Raw genomic sequence first — 6,004 nt, 5'->3', positions numbered from 1 at the left:
GCTCTATGAGATACAGCCATGTCTGAAAGGACTGTTGTTGTGGATATGTGATGGAGGTTTGCCAAGCGCTCTTTACACAATACACGGTCTTGTCTCAATAAAAATCATTGATTGTGACTGTAGGCATCTTCCTATCATTTGTTCTTGCCCTCTGAGACTGCCAAGGGGAAGGGAAGAACAACTCCATGCTGCTTTCAGATAACTGCTTTTTTTTTTTTTTTCTTTTTTCTTTCTGAAATTCTGGTGCCTGTCTCTCAAACAGGAGGAGGAAGGAGTGGGGCTTGGGGTTTTTGTTTTGTGTTTTGTTTTTTTTTTTCCTTCTGTGGTGTGTGTGGAAGGGATACAGACTTAGAACGGAGGAGAATGTAGCATTTCCTCTCTGCCCCTCTCCTCTGTAACCCTGCCTTTGTACAGCACAGCGCAAGGGACAGCTGTTACTGTTTGATGCAATGACTTACAGAAACAGCCTTTGAAAGTACTCGCCGTTTCCTCTCCTCATCAACAGTCACTCTTGCTGATCTGTAGGGGCTTTTACATTATCCTGTTCCCTGCTACAAAGTCATGTCTGTTGCACTTAGGATGTGGCATGTTACAGAGCAAAGTTCCTTTAAGGTCACTTAAGACCTGTTTTAATGGTCACACCTGGGGCAGTAGCACAGGAACAGCTATATGCGTGAGTCAGCCTAGTCCCGAAATGAAGCACCTTTGGGCAGTGGAGGCTCTGTAGCCAGAAGGTGCCTGCCACACTCTTGCTGGGCTCTGATTTGTTTGTTGCTGCCTTCTGCTCTTCCATAGTTGTTGGTGTGGCGGTGCTGCAGGGCACGCGTGATCTAAGGGTGTGTGAATCATAGAGCAGAGCAGAGGGCAGAGAGAACTCTTTTTTTTTTTTTTCTTTTTTTTTTTTTTTAAAAAAAACCACTATAATCTCAGGTTTTGCCTGCTTGCCCAAGTAATGAAATACACGTTGGGTAACTTGGGGGTTTTTTTATCGTGAATGACACCAGAATCTCTGTCTGTTTTGGTTATAAAATGACTGTTAAAGTGCCAGGATGAAAATTTTGACTTCTGAAGTTTCTTCACAGAAGAAACAATACCTGGTTTAAACACTCTCCTGCAGCGGAAGCAATGTGCAGCTGAGATGCCTGGCACCACCATAATTAATCTTCCTTTTGTCCATGAGAGGAGGAGAAGAATTACAGAGAAAGCCAGTTTATCAGAGCAGACAGCCCACTTGATCTGGTAAGAGGATGTTCTTTGTTATGTGGCAATTCAAAGTGATACAGACTATTGCATTCAGATAAATAAAGGAATAATCTTAATAACCCCTTAAGAGACTATGGAGTTTCCACTCTCTGCATGGTGAAGAGCCACAAGGTAGGTAGAGAGGGAGGCAGCCATTCTTCTTGACCTCTCTTAAGGCCACCCTTGCCTTCGGCTGTGGGGATCAAGTTAGTGAGTGGTCCTGATAGAGGATAGGACAGCCCATTTCTAGGTGTCCCCTCATGAGAAGTGATGCATCTCTTCTCCACTCTGTTCCAGGTAGCAGTTTTGCCAGAGACCTACTTTTGACAGCACGGGAAGGAAAGGCAAAATACTTTTGGTCACTCTCTCCCTTCCTGTGCAGCATGCTGCCTGCCAGCTGCTTTATTCCTTCAGGGACTAATTCCCGAAGAAGACGGCAGAACCTTGGAGGAGTCCTGCGTCTCTGCCATGGAAAAGGAGAGCTGAAGCTGCTGTGTTGCTAGTGTGGTACCTGTTTGTGCTTTTCTGGTACAGCCTTGCTGGATAAGTACCCAGAGGCAGGGATGCTGTAACATGCTGCAGTGATTTTTTCAACACAAGCAGTGGGGCTTGTCCATCTGCGTTCCAAACTCTAACGTGCCCATGTCTTTTTAGACAGCGGTTTGCCAGAAAGGGAATGGCAGCAAAGTCTTGCTCTTCCCCGCTGTGAGGGGAAGTGAGAGTGCAGCTACAGGCCCATCTCAGTCTCGGACTGAAGCACTGGTACCTGGTTTCAGAGAGGCTCTGCAGACGGCGGGGACTGGAGGGCAGGGCAGGCTGGGGGTGATCAAGGTGGCTTTGGTGGGAGCGTTGTGCCTCACTCTCACAGTGGATCCGTGGAGAGAACTAAAGCATGCACTAGTGCTGGCTCTGTGCTGTGCTCTCTCCCCAGATCTGCGGGGGTACAATTCAGTAGCGGGGCAAGTGCTCTGTCTTGGATCTGAGCTTTTCATCTTCGCTTCCTGTGGTTTCTCTCTGTAGAGCAACGTGGGAGAGCTCTGCAGTGTGTCTTGCAGGGCAGTTTGCTCTGGTGTTAAAACTACGCAGAAGAGCTTGGCGGTGGCCTCGTAGTTGTGAGGACTCTTTCGAGAGGCTAGTGTACTCATCTGCAGCTTTTGCATGAGAGATGATGATCTGAGCTCTGGTAAGTTAACTTTCTAACTAAATTTATTATGAGTCTTTACAGGGCAGAAAACCGAACCAAATGCTAATGCTGTTCGGGTGTTAATTAAGGTAACTCCTACTGCAGGCTCAGGTGTCACTGCTGCTTTGTTTTGTTTTGTTTTGTTTTTTAAATAGTCGCAGTGCAAAAATACCTGCTATTGATGTTTCTGCGAATGTTTCCAAACTTCTGGTTACAATAAAAACCTATTGCGCTTATGGGCTTGTTATCAAATCCAGTTACTGAGCAACCCAGGTTCAGCTATCCAGACAGTAGTCCAGAAGTAGACTAACTGGCTAACCCTGCAGTTAGAACTGCACAAAGAACTGTTGTGGGTTTTTGCTTTGTTTTTTAAATCCCAGAGCAACTGTTAAAAATAACCTAAAGACATTTAATTAAAGAACATGCTGTCTTGGCATCATAAAATATACCATCACTAGAGAACTTCTGTACAAACTCCTAGTCTGAATCGGTTTTTTTGGTGTCCATCATTAATACTTGTTACTTTTATCAAGGGGTATTTAGCATTCTTTTCCTTTTTATGTTGTTGCATTACTAATTCTTTTCAGTTGATTCAATTTGGACATGCAATACATGGGGAGATCTGTCTTTCTGATTGACAGTGATGCTTTAAAACTAAAACGAGAAAAACCTCACGCTTGACCAGAGTTCAAAGACTCAAGCTTGGTTTTATATGAAAACATTTCTAATAATTTAATGAACTCAAAATCCAGTGGAAACTTTGATGTATGCTTTTATGTGTTTTTGTAAATCGAATAACTTCGTACAGAAACAGAAGTTCAGAGATGCTTTTTGGTTGTCTGGAAAAAATAACAGCCCCTGTACCCCCAAAAAAACCCAACCAACAAAACAACCCTGGGGAAGCAAAGCTGAATTTGGAATTTGAGCAGGCTCCATACTTTTAAAATGGTAGATAAGTAAATGGTACTACATTATTATAAGAGATGAAAGTGGCTATATACTTGGAAAATACATGTTTAGTTGTAAACTCTGTGGCTTCTATTACCTCTCACAGGGAATGAAAATATTTTCAAACTGATGTACATGCTGGGGTCCTGCAGTGTGTATATAACTGTTTGGAACTGGGTAGAAGACCAGCTTGTAAAAGACTTGTAAAATACTCCGTGTCAGTGATTTATTCAACCCTCCTCCACTGTTCTTCACTTCTGCTGTAGTTGAAATGGGTTCATGTTACTTGATGGGCCACATCTAGGATGGTGAGCGCTCGTGGGTACAAGCATCTCTGTGTCAAGCTTCACCTGTTACTTCCCAGCAATTGAGGTGTCGGCGTTGCCCACTGCCCACTCTAAGAATGTAAGACATAATGTGGCATCCTATTTCAGATGGAGAAGGATTTAGGGGATTAAGTGAGACTACGGGTGCTGAAAGCAAGTGATATTAGTGTAGTATCATGGTGCAAGCAGCTTCTGTGCCTTTGGCAAGGCCTTGAAACCATACTGCCGGGGATCTGAGTGGAATCGATTGTAGGCAGTGCTTTAGCAAGACTCATTTTGCCGTCTCACGGCAGTCAGTCAGCATTAAGCATACAGAAACTCTTGTGGTGTCCAGCTTCTACAGAATCTGGGGACAATGTATGTGCTGTTTGGAAAAATTGCTTTTGTTTTGGACCTGTTACCTGACAGTGTCTACGGATGTCCTTGCTGGGCTTGGCTTGTGAGAAGCAGTAGCTAATCAGTCCCCTTTGCCGTCCTGCCCCTTTAATGATTTTACAGGCCTCTGCCTTATCTTTCCCCAGTTGCAACACTATGCTTTGAACCTAGAAAAGATAGGTGTTTGGTGGCTCTTGCTTTGGCAAAACTCTGAGATAAAGGTTGTTTCAAGTCCTAGGCTGCTTGAAGTTATGGCTTAGCCAAGCCTGGTTTTGTATTAATTTTCCTCTGTGTGTGTATGTACAAACCCTTTGCTATTAGGTGAAAGACCCATGTAAGCAGATATGTATGCTTGCCTACTTAAAACGAAACCATTTTTTTCCTTTCTAATCTTCCAGTTATCATCTTGGGTGCTTTTGACTTCATTAGATAAACAGCTATTGGGAGGAAGTGTGATTTCAGAGTTTCCTTTGGAAAGCACCCAACAACTTTGTATTTTTGTGCGTTCGGTGGCTTAGCTTTAGGAACGTCGTGCATATTGTAGCTGGGTTTAATTTCTCCGCTGCCTTTAAGGGCTTCTGTTTAGGTGTCTGTGTTTGGCTTAGGTACGCAGATTTCTTTTATATTTGATGGAGAGAAACTTCACTGCTGCAGTGCAGTTTATTGCTTACGTGATGCGAGTGACCTAGATGAGGAGTCCTTCTTATGCAGTGCCTCTTTCCCATATTTCAAACACATAAACTAGTCCTTTAGGCTCCCCTTGTAACTGAGATGAGTGGTGGTTTCCCTCTGCAATGTACCTGCAGAGTAGGTTTAGGGTGCTGTAAATTCACCCAACAGCTTACGCCGAGCCTTCCCACTTGTTTATGAACTTCAACTACAGTATAAAAGCGTGGGCGGGAAGGATGGAAAAAAACTTATTTCTCTCAGATTGTCTGCATGCATGTTACCAGGTCTTACGACGACCTAGGACAGTATCCTGTACTACACGCTCTCCTGCAAATGAATGTTTGTTCCAAGAGACCTGGCACATCTTGTCTGAGGTACTGAACCCTTCCATTCACTGTTATGTTACAGTTGTTGTCTGTACTCTTGACGATCTACCCTGAACCACTCCTAAATGGGGGTGGGAATGGTGCTGCTTCTTTATGAGTCAGTTAACAGCTTGGTATGGATGCCAGCTACCTGTTTCACTTCTGTGCTTTAAATGCTATTTCTTAATTTTAACAGGAAGGTTGCACACATGCTCTTTATAAAACTGCAGCGGCAAGGTTAGAACAATTCAGTCATGCAGAGTACTGAGTTAACTGTCACACTGGAGTAACTGAAAAAGCAGTCCTGCTTGTATTTCTGCCACTACTACTTTTCTTTTTTCCCGGGAAGCCTGCACAATCCATCACTGCAATTTTTTAAGGACAGGACAATAACATCATCCATCTCTCAGAAATGACACAGGAATTCTGGCAGGGCTTAGGAACGGGAAATTAATTAGAGGACCTCCAAAGGTATATCACTGCTGAAGTTCTCCTGTACAGTTTAAGTTGCTGCCCACCCCCCTTAGCCAAAGCTATAGCCTTCTACATGTCTTTTTTTTTTCTTTTTACAGGGACGGGGAGGGGAGTGGATTGCTACCTCTGTTAATTCAGTATTGTCATTTTATGATGATTTTAATGCCAGTAAATAATCTGTCTACTGTGTAAACTTCAAATGCTAGTGTTTTAAATGGTTTATTCTCCCTTACAGCAACATGGCTTTCCATCTAAATATACCAAGCACAAACCTCTGAACCACAGACTTCACCAGACTTAACATCGCTCAGTTGTGTAGCTTTAGCTCTTACTCGAGATGAAAGAAAACTGAAGAACCTCCTGAGGTAAGGGATGGCTTAAGACTTTTATCCCATGTTGGATATCCCTACACTCCAGCAATC

The sequence above is a fragment of the Fulmarus glacialis genome, unplaced genomic scaffold, assembly GCF_000690835.1.
Source record: "Fulmarus glacialis isolate BGI_N327 unplaced genomic scaffold, ASM69083v1 scaffold10515, whole genome shotgun sequence".
Taxonomy (NCBI): domain Eukaryota; kingdom Metazoa; phylum Chordata; class Aves; order Procellariiformes; family Procellariidae; genus Fulmarus; species Fulmarus glacialis.
The sequence above is the reverse complement of the archived record's forward strand: the minus strand, read 5'-3'. Positions refer to the sequence as shown.